This window comes from Accipiter gentilis, chromosome 24 (assembly GCF_929443795.1).
Source record: "Accipiter gentilis chromosome 24, bAccGen1.1, whole genome shotgun sequence".
Lineage (NCBI taxonomy): Eukaryota > Metazoa > Chordata > Aves > Accipitriformes > Accipitridae > Astur > Astur gentilis.
Genome location: NC_064903.1, coordinates 14,668,480 through 14,682,488, shown reverse-complemented (window position 1 = coordinate 14,682,488; position 14,009 = coordinate 14,668,480). Strand labels below are relative to the sequence as shown.

The 14,009-nt window shown below is 47.5% G+C and overlaps 1 protein-coding gene across 4 annotated transcripts in view; it reads right to left on the bottom strand.

Annotated features, from left to right (window-relative positions):
- Window positions 1–14,009, bottom strand: part of PLS3 (plastin 3) — a 55,503-nt gene that overhangs the window by 26,902 nt on the left and 14,592 nt on the right. Inside the window, exon 1 of one of the 4 annotated variants that reach the window (XM_049827528.1) lies at window positions 7,856–7,954. The exons of the other annotated variants lie outside the window; for them this stretch is intronic. The gene's annotated coding sequence lies outside the window, so the exon portion shown is untranslated. Of the gene's footprint in view, window positions 1–7,855; window positions 7,955–14,009 lie in introns of those variants that run through there. 4 annotated transcript variants of the gene reach the window in all.

Here is a 14,009-nt window from a genome sequence, read left to right as displayed (position 1 = left end):
ACAAAAGCGGCTTCACAGAAGAGAGCGGCTGGCAGACGGTGCAGCCCGTTTCTGTGCTCTGAAGGCTTCACTTTGTGCTGCAGATCAGAGCTGCTTTAAGTGCATCTCAGGTTTTTGAATATCACTCCCATCCCAGAGAGGGGCTGTATAAAGTTTCTGTGCAAACAAGTTTTATAGCTCCTAAACACACTGCAGTCACTGAATCGGGGTTAGTTTATTTGCTCTCCAGACAGAACTGTAATACAGGCAGGTCAAATAAAGCTGCCCCAGCCCATGTGTTTTAACAGCTGTAAGCCACCTGGAGACACACCACTGCAGTGAGGACTGCCACCAGAGGGATGCCTTCTCTGTGGTGCTCAGCACTTCCAGCACAAGCGCCAGAAGCTAACTAGGGCATTCGGGGGATTAACTGCTCAGACAGCAACTTAAAAACACTGAAGCCCAGAGAAAAAGTCCCCAAGACTCTTCCCCAAGAGGAGAAGCCCTGGGAGCTGCATCCTGTACAGAGGATGGGTGAAAATTGGTGGCAGGGGGTAGGGGAAGCATCCAGGCACTTGCACATCTCCTTGAAAGCTGGAGGATTAATTCAATTTTGAAAGCACTGGGCAACCAAATATTTCCCGAGAGCCACTTGAACACTTCCAACAGAAACAGAGCTGGAATTTGCTGCTGATCCAAATGGAAGAATTTGCTTTCTTAGCAGCTCCGTGTTAGTTTGAAAACCGAGTTGCTCCGTCACTCCCAGACCCGCCCTGTTTTAATATCTCTAGAACTGACTGATTAACAGCATCAATTTGTTTACTCAAATGGGCAAATGCAGAGACACATGAAAGTGTCAACAAAAAGGTATTAATATGTCCTTTTTCCATGCGATTAAAAAAAAAAAAAAAAAAAAAAAAAAAAAAGGCGAGCTAGGCCTAGTCTGGAGCAGTGACTCACCCCGTATGTATTCCTCTGAAAAAAGGAACCTGTGGTTTTGCTGCCTTTTCATGACAAAGGCTCCAGACATGAGAAGGCAAGTCAGTCAGCATTAACTAATTAAAAATACTTCAAAACCCGCATATCTCTGACCAGTAACCCAGCACGTATCAGTCTTCCTTTAGGAATAATGAGCCAGACAGCCAGGCACTCAGTCGTCCCCCCCAACCCACAGCAAGTGCCAGAGCCCCCAGGCTTGCAGCACAGGGCACTGACGCAGCCACCTTGCTAATTTGGAGGGAATCCTGGCGATTCAGCTGAGGTAGGATCTGGCCCCCAGGCTTCCTGTGGCTCACCCCATCCTACTCTTCCTCCCTGTTTCGCAAGTAGGGGGCTTGGCCCTGCCAAGAGCTGCATCAGAGAATGGGGTGGCCACCCGCCCTCCCCTGCTTCCCTTGCCCCATTCACGCACCCCCCAGCTCCTTTTGCAAGACGTGTGAATCTTGGTCACCACAAAGTCCCTTCAAGCCCACTGCTGCAAGGGCCTCTCCCCCACTGCCATGCAGACCCTCTCCACAGGGCCAGCAGCATCATGCCCATCCTGGCACGGCTGTGCAAGGTTCAGAGCTGCTGGACAGCCTGGGGCAGCCACTCTGCTCGGAGCAAAGCAGCAAGGGAAGCGAGTCACTGGTAAGGGCTGAAAGCCTGAGTTTTCTTTGCAACCCTTCCCAGGTGATTGGGATGCTGCAAAGGATGCTGCAGGGATCTCCTGATGCTGCAGGAACCCTCCTCCACAGGCACCGGCCAGCCCTAGGCTCATGCTGCGTTTGGAAATGCTTGCAGGCAGGAGAGGGCACACACACCCTCCCATCATCAGGTGCACCCAGCAGCTCTGCTGGCTCCTTTTTTTGGTCCAGTCCAAGCAAAGCCACTGGGGTTTTACAGATAACATCTTCAAACTTGATAGCAACAGGAAGAGGCAAAACTTAGTGGTTCACAGTCTTCATCTGATGAGTCCTCCAAGATAAACACTGCTGCTTTGGGAGGAGACAGGGAGATTTAGGGATTGATGGCCTGTAAATGAAAACCTATCACGCAATCCATCCTCTCCTGCTCATCATCGGTTTGAGTGTTTCAAACCATGTTTTGTTCATCAAATTCCTCCAAGACAGCACCCACTCGTTAGGTGTGGTTACTAGCAAACACCAGGTTGCTGGAAGCATATAAGCTTTTATTTGGCAATTACCTTCCAGGTAGTCACCCATCAGAGGCACAGGCTGAAACCAGACCTTCGCCACACTTTCATCTTTCCATATAGCAATAGGTGCCATCCTGATAAGAGCAGTGATTAGGAGATGCTACCCCATCCGCAGGGACTGCACCGCTGCAGTGTCCAACACCTTACCAACAGCATGATGCCACTACAAAAATCACTGTCCCCCAGAAATTACTTTGCTGTTGCTCTTTGCATGAATGCTGGACTCAGGAACACCTCCATGCTTTGGGTCCATATCACCTCAGTTCACTGCTTCCCCTGCCTTGGGAGGAAAGGGGCATGCGAAGCTTCGAGCGGGTATTTCTTTGCAGTGCCAGACTTGAGCGAGTAGCTGTATCTCTTTCCCAGCCCCATGCACACCAGGGTCAACACTGATGAAACTACCGCTCTGCTCGCAAGGTCTGCAGTGCTTTAACTATTGAACAGCACTGGGCTGTAAAGCCTGCAAAGCAATCACCCAAACCCAGCTTTATTTCATTATTAAGCCAGCTTTCCTCATCCATGCACAGCACCAAACAACTTGCCTCAACAGGCCAATGACCAACTACACACAAATTCAATTTTAATACTGAATTTCTTTAAGCATGTCTTGCTGTTTGAATTTACTACCTCCCACCTCCCAATTCTCCAGTTTCCTCGAGCTACTGCCTTTACACACAGTACATCCAGTACACACAGAGTACACACTTGGACTCGTCCATGCTGGTTGTGTAGCCCACCAGCTGTTATACAGCCACTTGTTGCATCGCAGGGAAAGGACACAGGACAGCAGATAGCGATTGCCACCTTATGGCTCACCTCTTCCCAATCCCAGAGATTACCTCCAGCTGCTGTTTTTGAAGGTTTTGCTTTATATTCTTTCAAATCCCTGAAACGGTCATGCTGGGAGAGACAGGCTCCCTGCTACACTTATTTTCACCTGGGAGTGGACTGTGAGAGTTTGCTCCTGTTGTTACACAACTCACCGCTGCTGCAGGGGAAAAAAATCTGTCAAATCCATCAGGAGCAGAGACACATCCTGGAGTTAGTCACTGCACTTGGCTTGCCAGCAGCTCTCTCCAGATTTGGAGGCATGCCTCTATGGGGTATCCACCTCTGGACATGCACGTTCCTCCAGCAGGTCCAGCTTAAAAACCCAGTTTCTCCTAGCTCCACCTGGGTAGAACAATGCCAGAGATTTTTCTGAGCAGCGCTTGGGTAGGTGCCCAGCAGGGATCTGGGCTGCTCAGAGGCAGGGTCACTCCAACAATATGGGAACAACTGCAGCAAACCAGGTTTGCTATGCCTTCTGCTTAAACTTTAACCACTGCCCCAACATCCATGGGCAGCTTGGACAATCCGGTCCTTCACTGTTTGCATGCTGGTCAACATGATTTCCTTCAAGACAGAACCAGATTCACTAGCTTTGATCATCTTAAATCCTTATTAAAAACAATTGCTGACCCATCAGCCAATTCACATGCCGCTGACTCCCCTGCACAGCCAAGGAGGCTTTTTGGGGTGTAGCCACACCGGAGTAACAGTCAGCATGTTCAGCACCCTGACCCAGAACCGAGCTGTAGCCAGTACTCCCAGAAAACCCCAAATCAGCATCAAACCTGCTCACAGCATCAAATAGAAATCAGCCCCTTGCTAAAAGGCCAGGAAAGCCATGTCCTTCAGGGCAGCATCCAGAATACTGAGAGCTGGGGACATGACACAGAAATTTGTAGGGATTTGAGTACACAAATCCTTCTGTCTCACAGACATAGAAAAACAGAAAGATAGCAAGCAGCTGAGGATGCTCAGCCACGTGATATCCAATTGCCCAAAGGCTGGAGGGGAGCACAAGTCTGAGTAACACAAATGCCTCCACTCCAGCTGCACATGGGAGGGATAAAAAACCCCAAACTTCCCCAGTCCTCAGTGCAGTCCCCCCCCCAACACATCCCCATCCAGCCCTGAAGGACTCTGACACACATTAAGGGGTGACATGCAATCCTGGAGTAGAGTAGATGGATGCTTCCTTACCCTCATGACCCAGTGTTTACTACGAGGAGGCTGAACTGACAGAAACATAAAACTGGTTTGGGACTCAAATGGAAGGAAGCAGCACAGAAAGCTTTCTGCAGACCTACACTCTGCTCTGAAGGCTCCTGATGCAGAAGACCAGGGCCAAGTGGATTGGATGGACAGTCAAAGCAGGGGCAGTGCTGACTTTCAAGGAGGAGAGCAGCTGCCTGCTAGATCTTGCAGCTGCACCTGCACACACCCAGCACACTGCAGACTCACAGCTACGGTGTACCAACCACCTCACTGCTCCAGCTCTTCTTACATGTATCTACAGAGTACTTAGAGTCTGCAGGGCACCGTAGAAACCAGATCAAATACTGTTTGAGACAGCAGTGAATCAGTCCTTAAAAGCCTCTTTGCCAAATACTTCTCCTAAACATCACATTTTGGCACACCTCTAGTTTTAGCAGTACTCCAGGATTAGAGCACGTTTGAGATCATAACCCGTTAGGATTGGTTTAACTCACTTTTGAATTTCAATAGTTTGTCCACATAAGTGGAAACAGGAACAGCAATATTCCCTGTTAACTAATTAGTACAACATGAAAACAGGTGATCCTTTCAAGACCTCTCAGGAAAGAAAGAGCTGAACACTCATCCTGCCTGGAATCTGCAAAATCAAGTAACATTCAGAGATAAATTAAACCCAAGTGTAAGAAGATAAAAAAAAAGGGGGGGGGGGGAAGGGGGAAGGGGGGTCAGACATCAGCTAATGGACTGAGACTCATAAAGCTTAATTTAAGTGCCTGGCTCAAGCACAGAAAAATCATGCCAGCCTCAGGAAATTCTTATGCTGATAGTAACTCTTATTCTTGCATAGTTTCGCAAATAAAGAGCAGTATGAAACACTTCCTTTGGCTTATTCTGTATCTTAACCATAAATGACTTCAAGAAAGGACTCACCTCTTACCACCCATCACAAAACTCAGCATAAGGCATCCCTCATTTTATGACGGGACTCTCAGAGCAATGGTGGGAAAGTCAACGGGTTCCCCACCTGCATAAGTGAGGAGGGATGAGGATCATAAGGCTGAATTAGTGCAGATTTCCTTCCCCAGAAGCAGTTGGGACCTGCCTGCTGAGACCTGCAGGTTACCCTCAACTTGCTTTAAGCATGTGTGTCTTGATTTCCCAATATTCAGCCCAAAAAGAGCCCAGTTCCTTACAAGGGTGAGCTGCAGACCTCAGCCTGTGCCCTGGCCTCCAGCAGCTGGATAAAACCCTTCAAAGGCTGAAGGGACTTGAGGCCACACAGCTCAGACCCACCTCCATCCCCCCCAGCACCTCCAGCCTCCACTCTCAAGTAACACCTTTGCTTGGCAGGTAAAGCGACTGATATTCAATATACCATGATAAAGTGAGAAGCGTTACTCAGTCTGTAAAACTTCCCTCCCACCCGGGTGGGGGAATCAACCCAATCCGTAAATTAAATCACAGTACAGTCACTGCTTATTCAATGCCAGCAAACAAGCTCCTGCAAGCCAAATACCCAGCATGACGGTGCTGATCCCTGGCGAGCTGGACAATAGGGAGTTTCAGCGATTAATTTTGGGAGGGTGGGTTTCATGCAACCTTTTAGAAGCTACAGCTGTGGTCGAGTGCTTTTCCAGACCGTTTTATCAATTTGAAGGTAAACAGAGCTGTCCTGAAATGGCACAACCAGGGCTGAAATCCGGGCAGCCTGGCAACTGCTGTCCAGATGATAAACATTCAGAGAAGTGTGTCAATGAATGTTTTCTTAAATAAGAAACAAAACACTAGAAACTGCAAGCCATACTCTAAGCATTGGAACTATGTTTCAAAAGTCTCTTAAAACCCAGGAATTTCAGCAACTGATCTCTTAATAGATAGAAAGAGCTACTGATAAAAGAAGAAAAACCTTTCTCCATCCTTCCCCTGCTGCCTGTAATCTTGTTTAGAAAGCACTTGGAAAAAAGGGAAAGAAGTCAAAATAATTTGATTCAGAGCAAGAAAGCAACACGAGACTGCAATAAATCAGTGTTGCTGCACAGCTGCCTTAGTGGCTTTTGGAAGTAGAAAAAGCCCTGTAAATTCAACACTTATTTTCTTTAGAGAAGATGGTACAGATCCTATCTACCCTTAACAAAAGCAGAAACATTAATCTCAAAGATTAATGTGAAATGGCTAGAAGAGCAGGAGAGCTGCTGTCTTTGCCTCCCAGGAGGCTGCCATGACAGTGAAACCACGTTTACTCTGACAGCAGGGTGTTCCCCACACTTCTCTATAATTTAACTTAATACAGGGAGGAGCAATAGGGAGCAAAAGATAGCAGTCGCCAGTCCAAGATCAGGCAAGCTCTACTCCATGACTCTTGGATTTTGGACAAGCATTAATAATCTCTGCAAAATGCACCCTAGTTAGCAGGTTTCAAGGCGAAGCAGGAACTCCAAAATGCATCCAGCACTCCTGGAGCCGAGTACTAACTTCTCATTGCATCCCTTCAAGCTGCTTTGCCTCCTCCTCCTCCCTTGGTTTAGCCGCTCAGCCAGTGCCCAATACCCCTAGGACAGATGTAGTGGTTAAAGAGAAGTGTGCACTGTAAACAGCGCGCAACCTCATTGCTACTCTGAATTTCAGGAGGGTGTGAGTGCTCCAGCTCTGGAAGTCATTCTTTACAGCCAGATGTTTTGCAGAATAAACGCAGGGTAAGAGTAAAATATAACTAAGCAAAACCTCACAGCAACACATTCAGTATAAACAAAATCAGGACATGAAGAAGCTACACTAGATGTGTTTTACAGGTTTTCAGACAAGTCTAAGTTTTTTCAGCACAAAGAAATTTCAGCATTTCAGTCCGATACTTAGAATTACTTGGTATATAAGTGGTTTAGCCAGTAGCGACTGCTAAAGCACTTGAAGAGGGTCTATGCCAGCTTCCAGCACCACTTATAGCCACCCTTCACCAGAAAACACAGCAAGCAAGATAAACTCCTCAGTCTGGAAACAAACTCCTGTCAGGCTGTGACACCACACACCGTTCCCACCAGAACAGCAAAGCAGCTCAGCCCCAGCCTCTCAGGGCAAACGACTCCAAAAAGTTAGGTAGCCACCACAGCCAGCTGCCTACAGCCATTTCCCCAAAGTACTCAGAGCTCCTCACGCTTTCTGCAAGGCAAAGGTTTAAATGTTTAACGCTTCTAACACGCAAGTTTAAGCAGTTGTGCTTTTTAAAAGCCTGCTGCAGACAGAGATGGGGTAAGATGTGCCCCAGACTGAGATTTCAGGGAAAGAACACCCTCAGTCCTCACTTGAAAAATTAAATACCCAGTGATGCAAAGTCAGTCGCAGCACTTGCTGCTCCTGCTTGCATGCGCTGCTCAGTCAGGTGCACAGATAAATTCCAAATTTAAAACGCATTAAAACCTGAAATTCATCTTTTCTAATAGCCGCTTACAGCTATTTTCCTTTATCTGCTACAGCATCGGGCATCGCTAGACAGTTTGCAGAGAAAACAAAAGCAAAACAAGTCGTTGCAGGGCAATCTCTGGCATGTGCTCCCATCCACGCAGGGAGCCAGAGCCCCGAGCAGCAGCCAGCAGCCCGTGTGGCATCCTAAGGCCAGCCCGCAGCCCAAGACACCTTACTTACCTTGCCTTGCCTTCTCTCCCGGGGAAGGCGAGTCGCTCCCTCAGCCGGCCCGAGCGCTGAAGCTTCTCTCACGCCCACAGCAAGGATCCGGACAGCCAGCATTCCTCCCACCATCCCCGCCCAGCAAATGGGAGGTCGCTTCCCGGGAGCCACAGAAGGGATGCGGTCACGTCGCAAAAAGATGCATCAGACAGGCTGCGGGACGGGCGGCTTGAAGCATCCCGTGCAGACGGAGCGGGGATGGGGGATCCTCCCCCAACAACTAGCTTTTGTTCTGTTATTGCTGGGCACTTGGGAACAGGAGGCAGTAAGGTATAAAGCTTTTAGGTAAGCAAACTTCTTTTTTTTTTTGTAAGAAAAAGAACTCTTTTACCTTTAACATTTTAAATTCAATGCATTTTGCTTTGCTAGCTCTCAGCTTGTCCAGCCAAAGAGCGACAGGGAGCTTGTATTTTGGTTTATGTACTTATTTTATGGATGTTATTAAAACCACCAGAAGCGCACAAACTGAACAATGAGTATGAAGACCTATTTGGCCTCAGTCCACACTGAAGGAGGATGCTGCCCTGCTATTTCACCCCACAGCTCCTCAAAAAAAAAAAAAAGAAAAAAAGAAATAGTAGTCTGAATGGGTGGTAAATACAGAGCTGGTCCATATTGTAATATATTGCATTACCTCAACGATTAATCCCTGCCTGCTCTAGATGAAACACGGGCAGATATCTGCTACCAACCAGGAAGACATGAGCAACAGAAACGTCACGTACTATGTTGTTGATGATGCAATGCACAGCAGCAGAATCAATCACCAAAAAGGCTAAGTGGGATTTCCAAACTATAATCACATATTTCAGAAATTTCTATTCCTGTTAAGTCCATAATGTTTGAGCCCTCCCATAGCTAAAAGGAAAGGATGTAACTTACTAATGAACACAATACTTGAATTAGTAAAGAATTTGAAGAACCCATGACCATTCTAAAAACTAAAAATACTTGACCAATAGGGTCATTGTTTTTTTTGTTTCTTTTGAAAAATTATGTCAGCCAGGAAAGTGAGTCATTGCCTGGTCCCATTTCTTGGGCATCACCTGAAAATTTAGCTTCCAGCTGTAAAGTTTCAAAAGAGGTATAAAAACCAAACCAAAACAAAAAAAACCAACCCCAAACCCACAACCTGCCTGCTTCCTCAGGATGGTAAATATAATGGAAACCAAAATAGAGGGTTTTATGCCCAGAACTGCAGCTGCAACTTAAAAGGAAAGAAGTTGGCTTGAAAAACACTTTTGCACTCCACTGAGATCAGGTTGCCTGCACATCAGATGGGGTTTAGGGGAGAGCAACTTTGACTCTGCTCCAACTTGCACCAGCAACCAGCTTCAGCATTGCATCAGCCCCTGGGTGCAAGGAGCCCATCTGGCTGCTCTGATCCAAACCAGTGACTGTGTCCAGCCCACAAATTCTTGGGGCAAATATGCAACCAAATCGAAGAAACTTATTCCAGGTTTAGTCCCTCCACTTTTCACTCTACATGTGAGCATAAATTCATCCTGTAAGGTTTAGGAAGCGCTGAGGCTTTGAGGCTTGGCAAGTCCTGGGGAGAGTGTGCCAAAGTCCAGCTCTCAAAATATCAACAGCAGAGCCCTTGTAGGAGCAATGTCTGCTTTGGGGAGGGAAACAAAAAACCTCCTCTCCTTGTCTCTGGCATCTGTGTTGCTGGGATAGAAAAGTAGCACCTGCAGGTGTGCGGGTGGCAGATTTACCTAAAAGCCACCAGCCCACGCGTCTTCAAACCTCTACTTACTCGCTTTTTTTTCAGGTAAGTGTAATGCATCCTACAGGTCTACCAGCTATTACCGTTCTCTCTCCCAGGATGGGAAAGGGCATTGCTACCCACTGTAGTCACTCAACACAGATCCTCAGTGGCTCCACCGCGAGGAGAAGTTTAACTGATGCACACACAGCGCATGTGAAATACCCATTTCCACATTTGCAAAGGATCAGTGGTAGCCAGTTTTTCCACAGTTTTAAGAGCAGTCTGCTCTCCGAATACTCCAAATCCAGTCCTGTCAGTCCAACCTGCAATTACACTCAAACCTAAAATAGCACTTCGGCAGTGCCAGCACCACTCATCTCCGCGACATGCCCCGAGACTCGCCGTGCCGGGACGCGGTGAAGGCAGGCAGTGGATGCACAGCAACCCGGGCACTCCCAGCCCACTTCCTCCAGCACAGCTGGTCACACACCGCTCCCCACACTCTTCCAAAATAGCAAGTTTTACGGTCAAGCCAGTATACCAGTGTATCTTCCTCTTCCTCCCTCTTTAAGAAAGCCTTTTAGGGAAGCACAAGATGCTGGAGATGCTCAGAAGTTACTCTGCTCAGGTGACATGTCTGCTTCCCTGCATGGAGCATCAGGATGGAGGTTTACACACAAGGAGGACTTGCAGCACCGACAGGATCCCTCCAGTGCATCATTGCGCAAGGATACATCTCCTCCCCAGCTCCAGCTGCCAAGTTTCACTGGGAGGCCACTAATAGGTATTTGCCCTCCAGAGGTTACTCAGCCACAGCTGTGGGAGTAGCAGCCATCGCCTTCTAGGTGAAGAGGGAACAGAGGGTAAATCCAGGAGTCATCTTGTCCTCTCTCACCTCCTCTCACCACTAGCCCTCAAGAACATACCCTCTGGCAAAGCTCTGAGGGAGGAAGGGAGCACATCCAACTCGCTGGCCTTTGGCTATAGTGTGCTGTGCAGCCCCACTGCTCTCCCCAGTGAGTCCCACTGCCCAGTAGAGGACAACCACCAGCTCCTGGACAGCAGGCTTTCCTGCCCACTCCAGAAGTAGTATTCCACCCCTAGTTAGCAATGCCAAGAGATGCCATGCTAATATTGGAAGCTGTGCAAGACAACTAACGAAACCCATGGCAATACGCAAGTCCCTGGGCATGCTACACCAGCCCTAGTGATTTTTGGGAAGGGTTTTGCCTGCAGGCACCTCTAGCTCCTGCCTAAAAAAGCTGTTTGCTGGGATATAGCCCGCTCCACTGTCATCCAGCCAAGGGGGGGTAGGGATGCTGGCCCCCTCCCAGCATCCCCATGCTAGAGAAACCCACATGGCCAGAGGGCTGGGCCACACCAGCCTCAGGAGATCCCAGAGTATCAGCAGACCTCAGTGGGCCTCCAGGAGTGGCAGAGGTGGCTCCTGCCTCTGCCTGGCCCTGCCTGCTCTGGTGCTGCATATCAAGCATTTTCAGGAGCATCCCTCTTCCTTCAGGAAAAAAAAAAAAAAAAAGAAGGGGGAAGGGGGATGGGACACAGGACGACAGAGCCAAAATAGTAACTAGTTGAAAGAGAAACTGAGTAACCCAAAGTTTACTCCATCAGAAAGAAACCCCCACGCTTTGAGCGAGGGCTTTAGAGAGCCAAGCTGAGTGGCCAGCTGCCATCCCATTTTGGACTGGGATCAGTGACCATTTACCATGGGCCAGATGCTCCCCTCCTCCAGTTCTGTCCACATTCTCTTTTAAAGATAAGGATTTTAATGAAATTATGCACAGGTGGACAGAAGCACTCTCCCCTGTGCTTCTTAATACAAATTGAGGTTTTATGCACTTCTTGCCTTCACCTTCAGCTGCAACCAACTGTAGAGAACACTCCATCAATGTAAACAGGTATGGAAGGATTTGACAACTGAGGAGCAAGCATTTGACCTTAACTCCTCAATTTATCAGTCTTTTTAAAGAAAAAAGGATCAGTCTTTGCTACATTCTCCCCTAAAAGCTTCCTGAGCTGCTCAGTCAGCAAGCCCATCGTCAGGAAGAAAGCAAGACATTAGTCAGGCTCATGCTTATTTAATAAAAAACTTGCATATGCAGTAGGGACTGAAAGTTAGTCTTTATTTAAAAAACACTTGCAAACTAGAGTACGATTTTGTAGTGCAAAACATATCTGAGGACTCGCCCGATTTATCCTGTGCTCCAACAGCGCTCATCTTAGTAATTAACTGACTAGTTATTCACAGCTTAGAGCAGGGAGCTGTGCAGTCACCAAAGAAGTCAGCAAGTATGCCCAGAACATTGTGCAAAGGATATCTCATGTCACTATTTCATAAGGAAATCAGAGGCTCCACTGATGTCAGCTCCAGGAAATGAGCCACAGGCAGATGATGCCGGAAGCAGGCTTTATATTTAGTACTGAGTCACCCACTTTATTAAATTCGAAAGATACAAAAGGTGGGTGTGGAGAGGGGATACATGGAAAAAAAAATTGGACAAGTTATTCCCTTGAGATCATAGGCAATGGGGAGTCTAGGGTTGGGTGGGATTTTTTTGTAAAGGGAAAGAAACTAAAGATGACCTGGGAACCCTTTCTGCACTTTCACTGGAAAAGCAGTTGCCAGATCTGCTGCACTTCCCAGGGCAGAAGCCAGCACCGAAAAAGCTGCAGGGGTTTGCGGTACCGTTGGGGTTTGCTCTGGTCAGTCCCGCAGGCAGGTCTCAGGCCTGAACAGGGCACAGCTAGTTCTGAGGCTCTTTCCCATCCTTTCTGCTATGTCTTCTTTGAGCCAAACCAGAGGTTGCTGGAAGGAACTTGGAGCGGAGAATATTTTTAAGCCAGTTTTGCAGCTCCACCTAACTCACCATGAGGTGCACCTCGCACCTATCATGCCCCAAAGAAAACACTTTTCTTTGGGTGATTACAACAGCGTGAGGTGAAGGCTGATGAAGACCAAAGCATGCAAAGAGGAGCTGACCTGGACATACAGTAAAACTGCACCCAAGTAGGGCAGACATTGCTGCAGGCTGCCATCCAAAGGCCACTCTGTCCCCCTCCACCTCCTCAGCATTTCGGTCCCTCCATCCCAGCTCACTGTGGGGTCAAATGGACATCGGCACAGGGAAGGAGAGGCAGAGCAGAGAGGGACCCTTGCATAGCACCCCAGTTAGACCAGCTCAGCCACACACAGACCAGGCCACTGGAGGAAGGGTGGCACTAGGTCTGGTAGAAAGGTCTTGCAGGCACAAACATACTTTTCCATCTTTTACCTCACCTGTCAGGTCTGCCCATCACCCAAGCTACTACTTGACATGGCTTAGGCAATCCTCTGCTCACCTGGAGAAGATACCCTAGACGACTACCCACCTTAAGTCACTACTCTAGGAAACAGTGTTTTATACTAGAATTACACTATTGCAGAACACAAGTGACTGTTTGCCCAAGATTTCTGAACAGGGAAGCTGTTCTGATCCATTTTCTGGCAATGTCAAGTTTAGACACATTTACAATTGAGACATATAAAGCATTCATGGGGACTGCAACCTCATGGAATAAACTTCACGTTAATTTGCAAAAGCTGCAATTTAATAGGAATGTAGCTCTTTGTACTAAGGTCTTTTGACAAGCAAAAAAAGGAAGTTTTAAGAGACACCCAAAAAAATCTTAACTGCAGATTGTACAATATAGATGACAGTATAGATTTGTGAACAAGAGGTTCATATTTTCATACAAGTCCATCATAAGCCTTTTCACTTTCTGTCAATGATAAATACTCTGCAGCCTGAGCAGCAGCAACAGCTTTGCAAATTTTTCAGCTACTTGAGCTGGACTTTTCCCCTGAGAAGACTCACTTTCCAAATACTAAAACATAAATACTGTTACCAGAGCCAAGCACCATAGCTCATTTCGATATAAAAAGTCAACAGCAAACAAGAGCGCTCTCTAATGCCAAGCACCACCAGTGACTTGCCTACAGAAGCAGCCTATTAGATTACTAATAAAATTGGTGTAATCTTCAAAATAAGATTACAACAGCAAAAAGGATGTGGCTCGGAAAATAAATCCATGGATTGTAGCAAGACTGGCAATTATGCAGAACCAGAGGTCAGGGACTGCTCAGTATCTTTCACCCATACGCAAGAAGAGGTTATACCATTGCAGTTACAGCCTGCTCCAACCAGCAAACAGAGGTTCAGCCAACTGTTGACCACCCACTGTCCAGACCAGTCTGCTGCAAACCGCTCCTGGTTGGTGGGGAGGCTGTGGGAGACTACCACTGGGTGGCTCTTCAGTCCCACACAACTCATCTGCAGCTGACCTACTATCAAAAAGGTTTCGGTGCTGGGGAGTCAAGGCAAAGCTGATACAGTCACAGAGCAA